This window comes from Mus musculus, chromosome 16 (assembly GCF_000001635.26).
Source record: "Mus musculus strain C57BL/6J chromosome 16, GRCm38.p6 C57BL/6J".
Taxonomy (NCBI): domain Eukaryota; kingdom Metazoa; phylum Chordata; class Mammalia; order Rodentia; family Muridae; genus Mus; species Mus musculus.
Genome location: NC_000082.6, coordinates 97,444,255 through 97,464,526, shown reverse-complemented (window position 1 = coordinate 97,464,526; position 20,272 = coordinate 97,444,255). Strand labels below are relative to the sequence as shown.

Genomic DNA, 20,272 nt, shown 5'->3' with positions numbered 1-20,272 from the left:
CTGAAGTGGCACCTGTTTTCAGATGCAGCATCCAAGACATGGAAAACAGAATGGTCCTCATAGGAGAAGCAGAAAGAAAGGAAGGAAAAACAGGTTAGGAGCTCTGAAGAGCAAGCAGACTGGCCAGAGTGGGCACCATATGTAAGACCCATCTCTACTGGCTCTCAGAACCAAAATCCCAGCCTACCTCAGGGTGATACCAGTAGCCAGGGCTTGGGCCCCATCTTTTCTCTGTGGCCTGTGTATCCTGGTCTCTTACCCTGGGGTTTAAGTCAGATCTCCTTGCAGCATGTCACCTCAGCACAGACTAAGACCGAGCTTCCAAGGTGGAGGCTGGGGCTGCTCTGCAGTTCTTTCAAGCTAGGTGTCAGTAAAACAGCTTGTAGGCTTCTCTAGGATGTCAGTGAGCATGCAAGGTCCTCACTCTGTCAACCCCAAGTCTATCACCCACTGATCCCAGTCCAGCCCAGTTCTTTCCCTATATCCAGGGTTCCTTTTCCTCAACACATCCTTTCCAGAGTCTCCTCCCAGCCCTGCTCTCTGGTCACTCATTTGTCCCTCACTCCAGGTATTACTATTACCTTTCTAAACTACTACCCTCTGATCCTGGATCTATTTCCCCGACTCTTTTTTTTTGGCCTGAGTCCTGCATGATATTCTATTTCTCAGCATAACACTGAATTGAATTTCTAAGAGCCAAAGAGAAATGAAACGGAAACCAGAGTCTGAGGTGACTGGGAAATGCAAAAGGGAGTGGAAGAAGAGGATGGAGGAGAAGAGAAGGGCTTAGCTCAGTACTTGGAGATGTGGAGGTCACTGAGTCTGCCTTCCCCATTCTCCAAGCCTTCTTGAGCCACAGAAACCATGCTTGGTTCTACACCAGAACCAGCAGCCTAGGCACAACAGCGCTGGGCACAGACAACCTTAGGGCAGAGGTCAAGACCGCATGACAGGGTCAGAAGAGCAGCCTGGTGTCTGTCCCGCCAGTTCCCAGGTCAGGCAGCCCAGGGAAAGGGCTGCAGCAAGCAAGTCTAAGGGCTCTGAGGAGGACAGACACTGACTTCCCTGAGCTGGGGGATGTTCTCTGCAGAGCAGGGCTCTCCTCTGGAGAGAAGGGCAAGGTGCAGCAGGCCCCAGAAGGCCAGCACTTCTCACCCCCACCAGCCCTGCAGTAGCAGTGTGCTCAGACCTCTAAACCTGTAGTCACAAGGGACCCAGAAGGGCTGGCAGGGCTCCTCAGTGATTCTGGTATGGTTTGTCTCTGACCCTTCCTAGTGTAGCTGGAAGAATCCAGTGAAAAGAGAAAGTTAGTCTAGGTTGTGTTCAACTGAGAGGAGGTCAGGCTGAAGGCTCAGCACAGAGCTGGAAGGGTCCTGGGAAAGCAGGCAGCCATCTGAACTGGTGTCCATACTGCATGTGTCTTGGTGGGCTGAGCCTACAATATCGATTTCCCAACCTCAGTACCAAGCCAAGGCCCCTCAGGGTGAGTTTCGTTTCTGAGCTCCTTTCATATGTGGTGGGGGTGTGGGCACAGCAAGCTCAGGCTTTTTCACGGTTTCAATTCTCCTCTGGAAGGGGTGGAGCCAGCACTATTTAAAGAGGTCTGAGCCCTGGCAGCTGCACACTCTCTCTTCAAGCCTGGAGTGGTGAGTATTGCACAGGATTCTGTGCAGGGATAGAGGATACCTTCTAAGGGTTCTTTGTAGACATGGGTGAACTCAGGCAATCTCTTTAAGCTTTGATTCTCCCTGGGAAGGAGTGAAGCCAGCACTGTTTAAAGACACTGGAGCCCAGAAAGCCAAGCACTCTGTCACTAAGCAGGAGACTGGTGAGTATCACCCAGGCCTAGAGGACACCCCATAGCTCAGGGCAAGGATGCCTCTGGATTCCTTGTGGATCCTGGGGGGAGGGCACTGTGGGACATTTCTGGGTGCTATTAAAATAAAGGGGTCATTGTCAGCACAGGTGGAGCTTCTAGGCTAGACACAGTGCTCCACCCAGCTGCTGATTGTGGGGGCAGTCTGAAATTGCTCCCCAAACCGCAATTATCTCTGCTAGGAGGCAACAGGAGAGGATGGGGTTCCAGGGCCTCCTGGATCTGGGGCTAAGGCCTAGTAGATAAGAAGTTCCAGGTGTCCATGAGAAATCAGATGGAGATCTCTTGTTAAGGGAAGCCAGGTGACCCAGGAGCAGGCTTTGAAGTGCAGACAGGAGCCTGCTTTGGGGACCCTGCTGGGAAGGCTGGCAGAGGATCTGTGTAGAGAAATGCATCTGTCCAGGGACTTCCTGGTCCCTAGACAGGACATGCTCTGGGTGGTCTGAAGACCTACCTCTGCTCAGAGTGCAGGTGTCCCTCAGACCTTCCATTCTCAAAGGCTCAACTGCAGGGGCCATGGAGGGCAGGAACCCTGGAGAGGAAAGTGGCTTTTGAGCCTCTCTGTGGCCACTTTAACACCCTGATGGACCTGGGAAGGCTCCCACTCTTAGCATCTCAGATTCTGGACAGGCATGGTAGTGGGTGTTTAGGGGTCCTGACAGTGAAAGGAACTGGATTCTACCCTCATGCTGGTTCTGTTTCTCACTGTGCTAAGGATTTATTCCCAACAGAGGAGTCCTGCCAGGGGGAGCTTTGTCCAGAATAGATGGTATATGGCACAAGAGTACCATTGGCAAATGCCCACTGTCTACTGTAGAGTGGAAGCATAGCAAACCACCTCCAAGTACAGCAGGAATTGGCACAAGCCTGCCTGAGCAGGATGTCTAGAACCCAGCATGCTTGTGATGTGCTGGACCCTGACCTTTAAATGAGGCAGAGACCTGCATGAAATGCTGTGGGGGTGCCCTGATGGTCTCTGTGCAATGAGATCTGCAGAGGGAAAGAATTAGGAGAAGCTGCAGAAATGCAGGCCCTGTGTGTTCACCACAAATGGTGTCGTGCTGAAGCCAGGGTCTCTTCCCCTTGATTGGAACAAGATCTAGATGGCTAGAGAAGCTCACTTTAGATTGAAAGTGTAGCTGGCTTCCTGGGCACTGAGTAGGCAGAAGTAGGTATGACCCTTGAGGTTGCTTTGCCTATGGGATCCATTATGTCTCAGAGGTGACTCATCAGAGTTGCACACACTTGTAGTTTGCAGACAGAACCCAGTGCTTCACAGCAGAGAATCAAAAACAAACAAGATGCCCCCAAATCGTGTTGTAGACTGGCCACATGTAACCCTTTGTCATGGGTCACAAGCCCTGGGGACCTAATGGTGTCATAAGACCAACTAAAGCAGCCATGGGACAACAGATGAGGGTCAAAGGAGTCTTCATTCTAGAGCCTGAGATCTTCTGGAAATAGGAGGCATTTCAAAGGCAGGGGAGGTAAGAGTTGTGTCTGAAGGAAATTTCTAGAGTGACAGACTCTGTGAGTGGCTTTAGAATCACTCCTCTTTTGTGATCACCCTCCCAATGCATACACAGAATGCATCCTCCTCTTCTAGAAGAGGGAATGATGGGTACTGCAGGAAGCACAGACCCCTGGGATGGACAGAGAAGGTGAGGCAGTTTCAGATATTGGTGTCTCCCATATGTTTCTTAGTCAAGTGCCTGACCCCAGTGGCAAGGCTTCCAGATTCTTCTGAATCAAACCTGTTATATCCAACTGGAATCCTCCTGGAAAACATACAAAGATGAGTTCTTAAGAACGTCAGAAGGAAAGAGCTGATTTCTTCATCCAGTCACTGGATACCAAGTAAACATCCTGATACCTCTGAGGAGAGCCAGACAATGGTGAGCTGCTATTTAAAGTCACTCTCTACAGGATATGAGCTGTGTCCACCTGAGAAGAGGGTGGGGCCTACAGTTATGAGTGCATGTGGAATGCTAGAGAGGAATAAAGACTGTTCCTTCTCTGATGGAGTGGCTTTCTTGAGTTTCTGAGGCAAGATGGAGATCTTGGTCAGCTGCTTACTTTGCTTGGGCCAAGGTGAGAACAACAGCCCATCTTTCTCCTTCACTGAATGTTGTTAGTTGCCATCATGGTCTTGGAAACTAGGGGGTTACTAGGGACTGGCAGAGTCCTGGGTGTGATATATTATTCCTTCCTTGCATGGTTCACTCTCCAGCCTTCCCTGTGAGTTCTTATTGTGATATTCCCTCCCTGGAGAAGCCATGTGATAAATTTTCTTTATTGTTGAATGTTGAATGCTTATTATATATTCAGGTACAAATCTTTGCTCAGATAGATGTTTTATAAATATTTACTCTTTGACTGTGGCTTCTCTTTGAATTTTTTTCGAGCAAGTGTTTAATTATCATGAAGTTGTATTTATTGATAAGTTCTTTTATTAATTTTGCCTTGGATCTATGAAAGCAGGGCTGTGCTAGCTAATTTGAAGTCAACTTGACACAAACTAGAATCATCTGAGAAGACTGAATTCAATTGAGAAAATGCCCCATCAGAGGCCTGTGGCAAGCTTGTGGTGAACTTTTTTGACTGATGACTGATGTGGGAGAGCCCAGCTCTCTGTGGGCAGTGCAACCCTTTGGGCTAGTGGTCCAGGGTTCTGTAAGAAAGCAGGTGAACAAGTAAGCAGAACTTCAACACGGCCTCTGCTTCAGTTTCTACCTCAAGGTTTCTGTCTTGAGTTCCTGCCCTGACTTAGTGATAGAACATGATCTGAGAGTTGTAAGCTTCAGTAACCCCCTTCATCTCCAAGTTGCTTTTGGTTGGTGTTTTATCATTGCAGTAATAAATAAGACAGTTTTATGACTTTTCCACTAAAGTCTGTGATTGGTCATGAATTCATTTTTATGACTTAGAGGTGTGATTCTTTTTCTCTTAAGTATACAACAGTTTTGCCCAACAGAAAGTCTTTACTTCCTTCATATTGCCTTTGCACCTTGTCTATACCCGTTTCATGTGGGGACTTTCAGGGCGATGTAGTCTGCTCCATTAATGGCCTGTTCTTTTTTGTGAAATACCATACTCTCTTGCTGCAGTTTTTCAACATCTTAGGACTAGATGCTGCCATCCTCCCTCTTTGTGGTTCTTTCAGAAACATTTTACCTGTAGGAGCAGAATTTAAGCCATTTATATTTAAAATGATGTGCTGTTGTTGGTTGAGAACACAGTGTTGCCTGCTTTCTGTGTTAAGTTTCTATTTCCCCCTTTTCCTGATATTCTTTACCTTTTTGATTAAACAAGATTTATGTATGTATGTATGTATGTATGTATGTATCTATCTATCTATCTATCTATCTATCTATCTATCTATCTATCTATCTATCTATAGTTAGTTAGTTAGTTTGTTTGCTTGTTTTTTGATACTGTGTAGCCCTGGATGCCCTGAAATTCGCTCTGTAGACCAGGGTGGCCTTAATCCCAGAGAGATCTACCTGCCTCTGCCTCTCAAGTGCTGTGGCTGGGATTAAAGGTATGTGCCACCACTGACACCACCACCCTACTTAAACACTATATTTTGTGAATGCAGTTCATGCTCTCTGTTGACTGTTTGCTTTTTTGGTGTTTATACTGTACGTCTTTAACTTGATAGGGATATAGAACCTCTAAATGACACAATACCACTTAATGTGTAGGAGGTATAATTAATAGCAATATGATTCCATGTGTTGTCAGCTTCTATCTGTCATGGTCAAACCCCCACAATGCATTGCTGTTGTTTGTGTTTAGGTATCACTTAAGGATGGTAAATTCATAAAAAAAAAAAAACTAAAGCAGTCACCACGTGTGGTATTCAGTGTACTGTATGAATTCAGGATTTTTCTCATGTCATTTTCCCTTTGCACACAGAATGCCTTTCACAGTTCCTGCAGTGCTGGTGTGCTGGGGCTGAATTTGTTTGGGTTTGTATATCTGAAAAAAACTGTGTATATTTAATCATTATATGTGTAATTTCATGAAAGCAGCACAGAGAGGAAAAATTAAGAGTAGGCAATAGTTTGGATCCCAAACTGGCTGTCACATTTTGGCTTTGTTACTAAACTCTCCAACTGTCTTAGGGTTTCTATTCCTGCACAAACATCATGACCAAGAAGCAAGTTGGGGAGGAAAGGGTTTACTCAGCTTATACTTCCACATTGCTGTTCATCACCAAAGGAAGTCAGGACTGAAACTGAAGCAGGCCAGGAAGCAGGAGCTGATGCAGAGGCTATGGAGGGATGCTATTTACTGGCTTGCTTCTCCTGGCTTGCTCAGCTTGCTTTCTTATAGAACCAAGACTACCAGCCCAGGGATGGTACCATCCACAAGGGGACCTCCCCCCTTAATCACTAATTGAGAAAATGCCTTACAACTGGATCTCGTGGAGGCATTTCCTCAACTGAAGCTCCTTTCTCTGTGATAACTCCAGCTTGTGTTGAAAGAACCTAGTGGGGAAACCCCCACTCAACTCCCGATTCGGCGTGCACCCAAGAATCACGAACAGAATAGAACGCCTTGATGTAAAAACACGAGGTAGTTTAACGGCAGAGCTCCGGGTCGAAACATATCTCACACAGGAGACAGTGGATTCGACCACGAGGCTTGGAAGCTAGGGGTTTTTATAGAAAAGGGGCTGGGGGAGGAATTGGCGCAGTTTCATATGATTGGTTCATTTAAACATCAGCAGACTGTTAACATTTAACTTAGGTCAGAAGGGCGGGAGATAGGGAGGCACCGGGCCAGTCTGGCATGTCATTCTCTTTATCTTTATGGCTAAGCAGCCTCAGGAATGTCTTAATGACTGGCCTGCCTGGGCATGTCTGGCCTGTTCTGCTATGTTCTCAGCTCCAGGTTTCAAAGCTCACAAAAAACTCTTTGGGCTATTTGACATAAATTACATGAATCACAGGTCTCAAGTTTTATTTTCTTTCAGTGTCAAGTTGACACACAAAACCAGCCAGTACACCAACTCTCTGTTCTCTCATCTGTGTCGTGTTTTGTAGGGATAGTGGTCTCTCTTTAAGTGCCCTATCAAGGGAATGAACTCAGTGGTTATTGCTGGAGCATTTCCAGTGGAGCATGACCTCACTCTTGCTTTCCCCTCATCTAGGATTCTGTGAATAATCTGTGCAGGCACTATGAGGAGAAGGTGCGGCCCTGTATTGACCTCATCGACACCCTGAGGGCTCTGGGTGTGGAGCAGGACCTGGCCCTGCCTGCCATCGCTGTCATTGGGGACCAGAGTTCTGGGAAGAGCTCTGTGCTGGAAGCACTGTCTGGAGTGGCCCTCCCCAGAGGCAGTGGTGAGAGATCAGTGCCTATTGCTTTGCTAGGCTATGGGCCCAGGAACTTCAAGGGTAGAAACAGGTCCCTTCCCAGTTTGGAGACATAGCAAAATAAAGGTCAAGGTGCTCTTACTTTTTGGCTTGTGGTTCAGTCTTATAGCTTCTTCCTCCTCTCACAAGGGCACCAGGTTCAGGGTCAATCACTTGGGTTCCACCCTTACAACTTCTGAAGCCCTCCATCAGCCTACATTACCTCTTTTTGGGCTCTGTATCCATCAGAGTCACTCCAAGTGTTGGGGCCGATCACATGTGCTGAGGGTGGGGCAGCTTTCAGTCATCACACTCTCCCATTGTACATTTTGAGAGTCACATGAAATCTGAGTTTGCAGGAGCTCTGACTGAGTGGGTCAGTTCCCAAACCCCTTCCTTTGAGGTGACTGCTCCCTTCAGAGAAGAGTCTGGTGTCCAGGTTAGTGTTGCTGTATAAATTATATGGCTAAGGCAGTTACTGGGTACCTAGGGTACCAACTGGTTCAGGAACTCAGGTGAAATGCCATAGACAAGACAAGAGTTGAAAGGAAATCATAATACGAGGCATGATGAAGTGACCTGAGGGACACAATGACCAGAATGTGTAAGCTAGTAGGACATGTCAGGTATGTTAAAGGTTCTACCAAGGTCCCTATGGAGCTGAGAGTGCCACACTAGGAAGAACCCTCCTAAGGGTTCCTTAGCTATTAGCCTAAATGAATTGGTAGCTTTTACCCCAAATATATATATATCCATGACCTGGGTACTTGTTCCCAAAATAGAGACCTGAGGTCACCCTGGACAGGCAGCATCAGAGTGAGGCCAGATGTTTCCATTCTCAGCATCTCTTTAGATGAGAGTGTGAAGGTGTGGCCCCATATTGGTGTGTGTAGCAGAACACTGGATTAACATGGACCTTGTCTTATAGGTATTGTTACCAGATGCCCTCTGGTGCTGAAATTGAGGAAGCTGAAAGAAGGAGAGGAGTGGAGAGGCAAAGTCTCCTATGATGACATTGAAGTGGAGCTCTCTGATCCTTCAGAGGTGGAAGAGGCCATTAACAAGGGTCAGTATCCTGTTTCTCCCTTCTCCTCTGACTGTCTGTCAACACTGTGTCTTGAGTCAGTGGAGAAATGCTGAGTCTTTCTGTCAGGACCTTGCTCCCTTCATAGCTGCTGTCACCTAGGACCCCTGCACAGAAGAGGCTTCGAATTCCTTCTCTGTGGCTGTGGCACAATTCCTCTCAGAATGCCCTACAGGAGGATTTACATTCTATCCTGGATTCAGAGGGTTGTGTCCATGGTCACCTTTCCTATGATCCTGGGAAGAGCACTATTGTGACAAGAACAAGTGGAGCAGACAGGAAATAGAATGCCACAGAAGGGACCAGAAATAAGACATATGGACTTGTCCCCAATAACCTACTTTCTCTAGTGTAGTCCCACCTCCTAAAGTGTCTAGAAGCTCAAAATATGACCAGCTGAGGACCAACCTAACTTTTCAGTGCAGGAGCCTGTGGGGTTACTGCATAGCCAAGACATGCTTTTCCAGAATTCTCTGGAATAAGATCCCCTCCATCTGCCCTCTTGTCTCCTTATCCTACCCCACCAAGCTGGACTAGGCTATCTTTTTCCTCCTTTCCAGGTCAGAACTTCATTGCTGGGGTAGGCCTGGGGATCAGTGATAAGCTCATTAGCCTGGATGTCAGCTCCCCAAATGTCCCAGACCTGACTCTCATTGACCTGCCTGGAATTACCAGGGTGGCTGTAGGCAACCAGCCTGCAGACATAGGACGCCAGGTGAGACTTTAGACCCTACTCTGACACACTAGGCTACAGGGATGCTGGAGTATTTCCAGGGCTATGTCTAAGAGAGACCTTATGGAGTTGGGGGTAATACTGGATAGCCAGGCTTTACCACATGTTTGATGGAGACAGGGAGACAGATGGATGCAGTCCATGGAGGCCTGGGCCTGAACCTTGAAGCAAGTGGATAGTCAGGACCATTTCTCTCTGGATCATGTCTCCATAATTAAGAATCACCATCTAATTTATTACAGATCAAGAGACTTATCAAGACATACATCCAAAAACAAGAGACCATCAACCTGGTGGTAGTCCCCAGCAATGTGGACATTGCTACCACAGAGGCTCTGAGCATGGCTCAGGAGGTGGACCCTGAAGGGGATAGGACCATAGGTAAGAAGAGTGGTAGATGACAGTGGTGTGTGATACAAGTGAGATACATCTCCTGGATCCAGATATACCAAGCTCAGGATCCAAATGAGGGCAGAGACAGGGAGTCCCCTCATCTCATCTCCCTGGTAGAAGAGGTCTGAGGAGCCAGAGGTGGACAAGCACAGGGAGGAAATAATATCTGCTGAGACTCATTGGGCCAGGAGCCATGGTAAATTCCATGGCAGAGTGAAGAATCAACAACTGTTGTCTGGGTGGTGGCCATGGAGAGGTGCTCAGGAGTCTGCAGCTGATAGAGGGGGCATCACTGTCTTCCCAAAGCCACATACACAAGTCTCTGTGGGTGGGTTTGCACCTTGTCTAGTGACACTGTCTGCCTCAGCCAAAGATGGTGTCTTAGTTCAGATTGCTATTGTTGTGATGAAATACCATGACCAAAAGCAAGTTGGGGAAGAAAGGATGTATTTCAGTTTACACTTCCAGGTAACAGTCTATCACAGTGAAGTCAGGGCAGCAACTCAAATAGGACAGGAACCTCGAGCTGAGCTGATGCATAGGCCATGGAAGGGTGCTGCTTTCTGGTTTCCTGCTTTCTTGTAGAATCCAGGACCACCAGTTCAGGGATGGCACCACCCACAATGAGCTGGGCTCATTTCCATTGATCACTAGTTAAGAAAAATGCCCTACAGACTTATGGAAACATTTTCTTATTGAGCTTCTCTCCTCTCAGATGACAGTAGCTTTTGTCAAGTTGATATAAAACTAGCACAGATGGGAAGAAGCCTTGTGCTGCTGGTGGCCAGTGAGAGTGATGTTTCTCACTGCCCTAGGACTGTGTGTGTCCTCTGATCTCAATGGCTGATCTACAGGGGTCTTGACCAAGCCTGATCTGGTGGACAGAGGTGCTGAAGGCAAGGTCTTGGATGTGATGCGGAACCTGGTGTATCCTCTGAAGAAGGGCTACATGATAGTCAAGTGCAGAGGTCAGCAGGACATCCAAGAGCAGCTGAGCCTGACTGAGGCTTTTCAGAAAGAGCAAGTCTTCTTCAAGGATCACTCATACTTCAGGTGCCTCTGTTATGCTGTCCCATGCAGTTAAAATTGCTGGAATTGCTGGTCAAGAACAGGCCTGACATTGTGTGTGTGTGTGTGTGTGTTTGTGGGGAGAGTGAGAGAGAGAGAGAGAGAGAGAGAGAGAGAGAGAGAGAGAGAATGCCATGGAAAACGTGGAAATCAAAGGACAACTTGTGGAATTGGTTTTCTTCTTGGTGAACTAAGGTGGAGCCAGGATTGAACTGAGACAGTAAGGGCTGCAGGGAGGCACCTCTACCTAGTGAGCCATCTTGCCATCTCTTACCAATTGACCAGCGCATTAATTCCAGTAGGAATGTGCTGTTACTCATGGAGGAGCACTCTCTCCCTGTACCTTATAAGTTCAGGAGTGATAACAGTCCTCATGAACACAGATTTTGGATCCATGGGAACAGTGTGGCTTCCTTCCATCTGTAGCTGATGGCTTATGCCCTTTCTTGGGCCAGGTTGTGTCTCCATCCATTTCCCTATCATTTCCTATCACATGCATGCGCAGGCATGTATGTCAGTGTATGAAGACTGGGATCTATATGCATTATGTATATTTTGTATATTGTGTATTACGTGTGTGTGTACCTATGTGTAGCCTATATGGAAAGGTATACATGTATTAAATTATACTATGTTTACTCACATATAACACATGGAAGGATGTGTTGTATACTTGTGTGTGTGTTTATGTGTACCACACATGGATGGGGATGTGTGTGCTCTAACATAACTGTAGTGTACATGTGTTTTGTGGAGAACAGATTTTGCTGATTATTACATGAGCTGAGGGGGATCATTGTAGCCCATTGTGGAACTATCCAAGCCGATTCCCCTGCATCATCCTGCAAACCACTTTTTGTTTTGTTTTGTTTTTAAAGACAGGGTTTCTCTGTATAGCTCTGGCTATCCTGGAACTAACTCTGTAGACCAGGCTGGCCTTGAACTCAGAAATCTGCCTGCCTCTGCCTCCCATGTGCTGGGATTAAAGGTGTGCGCCACCACTACCCAGCACAAACCCACTTCTAAGTACTCCATGAGCACCAATCTTAAGATATCCCTTTCACTGATAGTACCCAAACTGTCCCGATCTCCCCCGCAGCAGGCTGCAGACTTGTTTTCTGGCCAGGTTTGATAGGACCCTCTCTTCTGTTCCCTTAGCATTCTTCTGGAAGATGGGAAGGCCACAGTGCCCTGCCTGGCAGAGAGACTGACTGAGGAGCTCACCTCCCACATCTGTGTAAGCAGGGGTGGCTGTGTGTTCCTCAGGCTAAACTGGGACTGGGACTGTCCTGGGCACCCAAGCTAGTAGATATTCCTTTTGCACAGACATGTTGTGTTTGGGAATTGGTGACTCCAGCATCAGAATGTTTTATGCTGGTTCCTACTGCTGTCACTCTGAGTTCTTGGTGACATGACTGTGATCACTTCACTCTGGGGTTGATCATGGGAGCTTGAGTTCAGGATGGGTTCTTCAGATAGAAGCCATGTTCATTCTTCTCTGGCTTGGTGGAGTTTGCATCTCAAAATGCCTTAGTTCTCTTGGGCTCAGCGCCAGTTCACTTTACTGTCCAGCCGAAGCCCCCTTGAACTTCACCTACTTCCTGCACTACTGACTACCTGGAGTTGATGCAGAGCCCTTAAGTCCCAAGAGAGTGTCCCTCATTACAGCATTACCATCAAAGCCAACAGTTCTCTTAGCTGGCCCTCTGAATTCTTGCAACCCTCTCCGTAGAGTTGGTGATCACAGAACTTGGGAGCAAGCTTCACTGACGATGTGTATCAGGAGGAAATTACAAAGGACCCTCCCATGGATAACAAAGAGTGGTGACCCTCAGAGTAGGTCAGCTGGCAGCCATTAGCAGGTGTTGCAGGGTGTGCTCTGTGTACTGTGGCTGAGGTATCTATGTTAGATTGTGGTTCTCCCAGAGCATCCTGTGGTTCTGCCAGGTGACTGTGTCTACAACTATCCTGCATGACATAGAGGCTTTAGTCACTTCTGTGACAACTTTCACAGACAGAACTAAATTCTCTAGAGGAAAGGAACTAAAGTTCACTTTCTAATTTCTGTTAGTAACTCTTGGGTTCATTTCATGCAGATGACCAGGCACTTAGGGCTCATGCAGATGACCAGGCACTTAGGGCTCACAGGCAGGAATGAGATGGAGGCAGCAGGTTTTTACCAGGAAGTGCTGTATTTTTAATTTGTTAAAAATATCCTTGAAAGCTGGTTAGGATACAGGGCATAAGCCATGACAAGAGGTAGAGAGATTTCAGATACTTGCGTAGCTGCTGAGCCACAGAGCACACCCCCCTCTGTCTTCACAAGGGGAAAAGGAAAACACAGAGAGAGAATAAGAAGAAAGCTGTTTTTTAGCCACATTAACATTACTTTCCTTTCCAGTCTATACAGAGTATAGATGGTCTTGTCAATATTGAACTTTTTTTTCTCTTTCATCAGAGATGGTCCAAACTGCCTTCGTAAAGATTTTATCAAATGATTTTGGTGATTTTTTAAACCTCTGCTGTACTGCTAAGGTAAATCCAAATACATTTTATTTTTAAGAGAATAATAAATAAGCATGACATGGAACCAGATTTCTTGGTTTGAGACCTTTCCAACTTTCTTGTGTCTGTTAAGAGAAGTGAAGGCTCAAATATATGTTTGTGTTTTCAAGACAATGTAACAACAGGCCTTCTGGTTAAAACGGGTTTGAGAACAGAAAGAGAGGAGGGGATGAATTCAGAGACCGCAGGTCCAGAAAGCCTTGTCAGGCAGAAGCATTTTCCATGCAGAGAAAGGGGCCCTTACTCTGAACACTCCACAGGAACATGAAATATAATAAAAGTGGGATGGACCTGTTTGCCGTTCTTGATGTTCCTTGAGAGATGTTTACTTATGGCTGAGTGCATAGCAAGAAGAGCCTGACAGAGGGTTTGCTCTGGCTTATAGTCTGTGATGCCAGAGAAGGCTGAATCCTACACTCAGCTCTTTGTCCTTTTTACTTACTCTAGAACTCCAATCCATGGGATAGTGTTGCCCTAAGAGGGCGGGTCTTCCCATCTCATTTAAACCTCCCTGGAAACATTGTCATACTAAGAGACTAGTTCCCTGAGTGTTTCTAAATTCAATCAGGTTGACATTAGAGACTGAGTCTCGCAGCTGAGGGGAGACTCACTTCTGGCTCGGGTGTCCCCTGGTTCCTACCCTTAGCCAGTAGAATAGTATAAAGAAGCTGATCAAGGGGGTCCTGGGGCTGTTCCCAGGTGATACCTGTGTTTGGTCTTGCTGGTTGGTCTGATTTTCATGGATGCATCGAGCAGCCTGTGTTCTTACTCTCTGTTAACCTTTCTTGAAGTTTGTTGACTGTATTTCTCTCCCTGCAGTCCAAAATTAAAGAAATAAGATTAAACCAAGAAAAGGAAGCTGAAAACCTGATCCGACTTCACTTCCAGATGGAACAGATTGTCTACTGCCAGGACCAGGTTTACAAGGAAACCTTGAAGACGATCAGAGAGAAGGAAGCTGAGAAAGAGAAGACCAAGGCATTAATAAACCCTGCTACCTTTCAAAATAACTCTCAGTTTCCTCAAAAGGGGTTGACTACCACTGAGATGACCCAGCACCTGAAAGCCTACTACCAGGTAAATGCAGGAATGCTCCCAGCTGGGCTCCCAGCCCATTCCCTTTCCTTCGGGGTGCCTTTCCATATAGGGGTATGTGTGTAAGTTAGTCACAGCAGATTCCTGAGGCCGGGGGATTCCTTCCTCACTGGGAATGTCAGGCTTCACAACTGACTATCCAAGACCTTGGCCACAAGCAGGGGCAAGGGGTGTTATCTCCCAGGGCCAGCTGGCAGTCTCCATAACTCACTCAACAGTATGAGCCCTAGAGAGACCTAGCTCAGTAGTGGGAGGGCTATTTCCCCAAACTGTGTTTGTTTTATTTTAAGCAGACTTTGCCTTTCTGGGATTTTTAGCATAGTGCCTAAGGTCTTCTTGTCCCTCTTAAGCTACCTCAGAGTGGTAATTTAAAAATTAAGAATTTTTTTTTTAAGGCAAGGTCTCTTTCTATGGCTCAGGCAGGTTTGGAACTCACTTGCATAGTTTAGGGTGGCCCCAGATTCCTGGGGGGGGGGGGTGTCCTCCTGCTTCAGACTCCTAAGTGCTTCAGACTTTCACTACACCTCTAACCTACCTGGACATCTTAGTTTTCAGCATCAAGCAGGCTCGGGTATTGGCATGTATCCTTGGAGGATATTCTGTTGCACATTGTGAAAGGCTCTGTGGCTATGTGTACCTCTGCCCTGCACACTAGGTGCTGTGTTGCTTGGTTGGTAGCTTTTCAGTATGTCAGGGCCAGTGTGGTCCTCTCAGGGTAGCTTTTGTTTGTCTAGTGTGCCACGCAGGTTGGCTTTCTAGGACCCTATAGCTTTCTTACCTTCTTTGCTTTAATTCTGGTAAAGCATGTACAACAGAAGCCTTTCCAACTCAACCACTGTTTGGCGTCACAACTTAGAGACATTAAGAACCTTTACATTAGCACTATGGCCTTCCAGGACATTTCATTTGCCACAAACAACATTGTCTCCATTAAATATTGACTCCAGTTTTCTCCACCCCCAGCTGCCACATTTTTAGTATCTGGGAGTCTGACCACTCCAGGAATCTCTTACCAGTATAATCACATCACAGAGCACCTGTCCTTCCTGATGGGCTCATTTCTTCAAACATAATGAAAAGGTCTCTGCATGTTGTAGCAGAAGTCAGGGGTTTGTGTCTACAGGTATCAGTCCTTCTTCCCAGCTGTGGCCCTGCCTCTCCTAGAGGTGTCCATATCTGGGTGTCTGAGATGCTCATTCCCTGCATCACTAATCTCTCTTTCCCATTTTCATATGGAGATGAGCCACATTTCAGTGGTCTTTGGTCCTAAAATATACTTATGCTGCACATAGTCTTGCAATGTGTCCTTAAACTGTCAACTAGGCACTTATAATCTGCCTAACTTCCTTTTACTCCATCTTTTGATAAGGTGAGTTGGCTTAACCATCTCCAGAGGTTATGGTATCTGCATCCCAGGGAAGGAAACTGAGTCTCAGAGAATTACCTTCCTTGCAGAACCATCACATGAGTACTGAGTATTTAAGACACTACCCTGTCGCAGAACAGGGAGAGTTGGGTATACTGTGGAGCTGGGAGAGAATCCTTCCCCTCCCCCCCCAACCCCCCAGTTGGAGACTGACTTCCCTCAGGTAGCTAATTAAGAGCTCTGCCTGGGGCTTTGTATAACTCTGCTTCCTGCTGCTGAGAAGTCTGAGGCTTTATGAAGACAGATGCCATCAGCAGAGAGACCTGCCATTTGCAAATAGAGTTGGGCTATCTGTAGACTACCTTCGAGCTCATTTTAGCCTTTTCTATTGAAGGCCCATCTACTTGATGTTCAGGGAAGCTAGTAGGCAGATTCCAACAATGTGATGCCTGTCTAGGTCATGCTCTGTCTGTCTGCTCATGGGGGTTGAGACTGGGCTAGAATCATGCATCTGTTGGGATATCCATCCTTGGAAATCTGGACCCTTCTGGGACTCATAGGAGATCTTTCTTTCTACTTTCAACCCCTTGTGACCTGTCTCTTACTTCCAGGAGTGCAGACGGAATATTGGGAGACAGATCCCTCTGATTATCCAGTACTTCATCCTGAAAACATTTGGGGAGGAAATAGAGAAAACGATGCTTCAGCTTTTACAGGACACCAGTAAGTGCAGCTGGTTCCTGGAGGAGCAGAGTGACACCAGAGAGAAGAAGAAGTTCCTGAAGAGGCGGCTTTTAAGGCTGGATGAGGCTCGGCAGAAGCTTGCCAAATTCTCCGATTAACCAGGCTAGCTATGTGGCTTTCCTGGTCGCTGTGCAATGATCCTTTAGCTGCTAACCTTATGTCAGAACGTTGCCTTTAGACTGTGGAAGCAAGCAAGCCCTTTGTAAACTCTGAGGAGATGAGGAGAGAGGAGCTATGGAGAGTCATTCTACTTCAGCAGGAAGACATGACCCTCTCAAAGCCTAGGAGGATGGCACCTCTCAGGATCCTGCTCCTGTCTTTTCTTTGTCAGGAGGATGTACTGGCTGAGCACCTCAGAAGGGTCGGCTTCTGGTTTTGTACTGTCCTGTCTGGAAGCAGTGCGAGAGGTGCCACAGGGTCCTGGTAGGACAGCTCTTCGTAGGCATACATTTTTTTTTGCAAAAATTTTAACAAGGATTCCACCTCTCTTTTAGCCCACCACCCATCAGAGGTAGTGGAAGAGAAAAGTTATTAGGCTATGGAGGAAGTGGACCTGTTCAGCAATAGTTCTTTGGGGGCAAGCTCAGTCTTCCTTGGCAGCAGTTCAGTCCCATAACAAACACCAAGTATGACTCAGCAGCTGCAGACCAGTCCTCTAGGCAGGCAGACACCACATACAACCAGCAGCTATAGTCCAGTCCTTTCCACAGGCAGAAACCAAGAATGAATCAGCAGCTGAAGTTCAATCTTGATGAAAGCTTGCCATCTAGCCTGAGGTGAGGCTGCAGAAGCAACAAACTGCTGCAGGAACCTCACAAGTAGTTCTTAGGTGAGTTTCTCTCAATGTCAGTGTTACCACAAGTGGAGCTCAACCATGCTATGTAAGGCAAACCATTCCATGCATGTTGATAGTAAAGAATAGCTAGACAGAGCAAACCAAGCCAAGGCTCCGTTGCTCATCTCCAACTGTTTGTGAGGTCATATTTATACTCCTTCATCATGGGTCCTTTCATGTATTTGCAATGTCATATGAAAGCATCCTTTCAGCTGTGTCTGCTTCAGGGAAACATTCTTTCATGTGTTTGCTTCAGCAAGACATCATTTCACCTGTGTACCCCAGCAAAACATCATTTGATATAACTAACTTTCCAAGGAAACTGGACGTTTCCACTTTAGCGCTTCCAATAAAATTCTTGCTAAGTGACACTTGCATGATTTTTCTTTTATTTGCGGGAGGGGCTGAACCCCACAAGAAGGGGAACAGGTAGGGGCAGAGGAAGGTGCACTGAGTCCACCCTTCCTGATAGGGGAGGTAGAACAAGGAGATAGATCAAGTGTTTCCAAGGGACTACAGGGTAGTCAGTGTGAACAGACAAAATAGTGGTGATACTCATCTGTTCTTAGCTACCAGTATAGGCTGAGAATCCATAAAGAAATGTTAAATGTCCTATTTAAGCAGAACACATATGCTGACAGATGCCAAGAACAGCCACTTTGGGTTCTCCTATGTGAAAAACCAGGTCCATCTTTCCTGTCCAAGTTCCCAGGACAACAGGGTACCACTTTTAAGGTAGCATCTCTGACATCATGAAGTAGTATGAACTTTGGGAAGAAGCTTATGAGCATAGATGCTGGGCTTAGTCTTGGGCTGCCTAAAGATGTAGAACCCAATAGAGAGGTCAATGTGGTGGGCCTCAAGGACTCTGTGGGAGGGGAAGGCCAGGTGAGGCCCTTCTAGGAGTCATGTGAAAGTTGGGTCCCCAGAGGAGCAGTCAAGACAGGGACATGTCACTCTCAGCTTCCATAGCACCTCACATCAGCCCAACCTGGTAAGCAGCCCTGACATTCTCAAATTAATAGGGAGCTCCAATGTGGCCCTGTGCTAGGATTAAACACATTAGTGATTAAGAATCACCCATAATGCATTTGTGTCACATTAAGGAAAGAAAAGCCCTTCCCCCTAGAGTCATTTAACAGAGAGCAAGTCCTGATTGAAATTCTTCACCTCATGATTCCCATGTCTTCTGTCTTCTGTCTGTCCGTTTTGGGAGTATGATTCTGTCCTGCCTTTAGACTGCCTTGTGAATCTGTCTTTATGTCTGTGTGCCTGCCACTGATAAAGGACTTGCCTTTGTATTTATCGAACAGCACAAAAAACATCATATGTTGAAGGAATAAGATGCTGGTTTACAGAAATCTTTAACAGAGTTTTACAAGGGACCAAGTTACAGGCTCTGATCTGCTCCAAACAATCCCAACTGACCCAGACAACAAATAGTACTACAACATCATTGTTTATCAACCAATACCAATAAATGCTTATTCATTTTAGAAGGCCTCTGTATTTTCTGTTTTCAGCAAATGATACATATCTAGTTCTAGGTCAGGGCCATTGAAAAACACAATTTAAGATTATGTAACTGTGCTGTCACTAATCTGAAGGGTCAGACTCCCTCCCCCCCCCCCCAGCCAGTGTGCACCTGAGCTGCAAAGAAAAACCCTAAAACACAACCAGCTCAAACTGTGTGTCAAGGCAGGGCACAGTCTATGTGTGGTTCTCCTGGAAGTCCTACCTAGTTTCTCTGCTCCTCGGCAGGTTGGCAGGCTGTCTGAGGTTACACTTGTCTGAAGAAGATGGAATTAGCCAGACCTTTGTTGTATGGCAGCTTATAGCTCTTGTAACCTCTTATAGCAAGACTCCATGTTGGCCTCTTCCCTATAGCCATGGTCACTAAAGCAGCACACCATGGCAGGAGCCAAGTGATGGCAATGTAATATAAGTATTACACTCCACAGAGAGGATCAGGAGACCCTCACCGGGGACTCTAGCTATGTCTCCCTTCCCCAGCTACAAGTGGCCTTGGAAGACACTAGCGTCGCTACTTAGTGAAAGGGTCTTCACGATGTAGCTTCTCTGAGACTGCAATTTGTGATGGGGTTGGATTTTGAGGTGCTGCTGCTGTCTGGGGGTCACCCACATTCCTGGGACTCACTCACTTGTGTTCTGTAAGCAAGCCCGATGGACTCACTGGCTTTACAAGATGGACACTGATGTAACTGTACTTTTGTCTCCAGTGATTCTCCGAGATCAGTAGGACTTCTAGTCTGAAGCTCAGATAGGCTGACTACATTTTGTTCATTGACATACAGTTTGTATATGTTAGACTGGAAACCTTCATCTTTATGTTCTATGTCACAGTCACAGGCTGAGGTCTTGGCCTGTGTGATCCGTCCCACAAAACCAAGCTTAATGACTCTGCACACATCCTTTCCTGAAGGAGTCAGTCCATCTTCTTTGTGCTCCTACCCCCCACCTCAGGGATTAGAAGCATTTTCATGGTGTGAATTTAGAGTTGCTTTGAAGAAGAAATATCTCAGCCCACAGTCTGTCAGTCCCTTTCCTTTACTGTTGAACATCCTGAACATTTTACTTGTTGTGGTTTGGTGCTATTAAATTAAAAACAAAACAAAACAACACCCCCCCAGCCCCCAAAACCTCTTTGATTTTCCATTTCAGTCACATAAGAGCAACTGCACGGGGTTAGGATGATAGATCTAGTAATGAGACAAACTTTAAAATAAATGTGTGTGTTTTTGTGTGTGTGTGTGTTTCTGTGTATGTCTGTTTAGGTCTGTATTGTATAGGTTGAAGAACAACCTAGGGTGTCAATCCTTAGGTGCCTTCTACCTTTTGAGTAGGATCTCTCACTGGCCTGAAACTTTTCCACGTAGCCCTGCCACCTAATCCTTAGGCGCCAAGAGCAGTCTTGTCTCTGCCTTCTGTCTTAGTCGCAGGGAAAGCTGACAAGCCTGGCTTTGTGTGTGGGTTCTGTGTATTTGAACTCAGGTCCCCGAGCTTGCATCACAGATCCATCTCTCCAGTCCTACAAAATGGTGGTTTTGTTTGTCTGTTTTATTTTGCTTTTAATATGGACCATACTTCTGAGAGTGAGAACCTAGACACATTAAGGCATCCTTCTGCGGC

General features: G+C 46.5%; 1 pseudogene across 1 annotated transcript; it reads left to right on the top strand.

Annotated features, from left to right (window-relative positions):
* The first annotated feature begins 1,620 nt into the window (after positions 1-1,620).
* Positions 1,621-17,492, top strand: Mx1 (MX dynamin-like GTPase 1; annotated as a pseudogene). Its single transcript, NR_003520.1, has 9 exons — positions 1,621-1,828; positions 3,581-3,771; positions 7,035-7,227; positions 8,168-8,305; positions 8,884-9,038; positions 9,299-9,437; positions 12,976-13,052; positions 13,902-14,159; positions 16,155-17,492. The product of NR_003520.1 is annotated as an MX dynamin-like GTPase 1, transcript variant 2 (transcript).
* Positions 17,493-20,272: the final 2,780 nt, after the last annotated feature.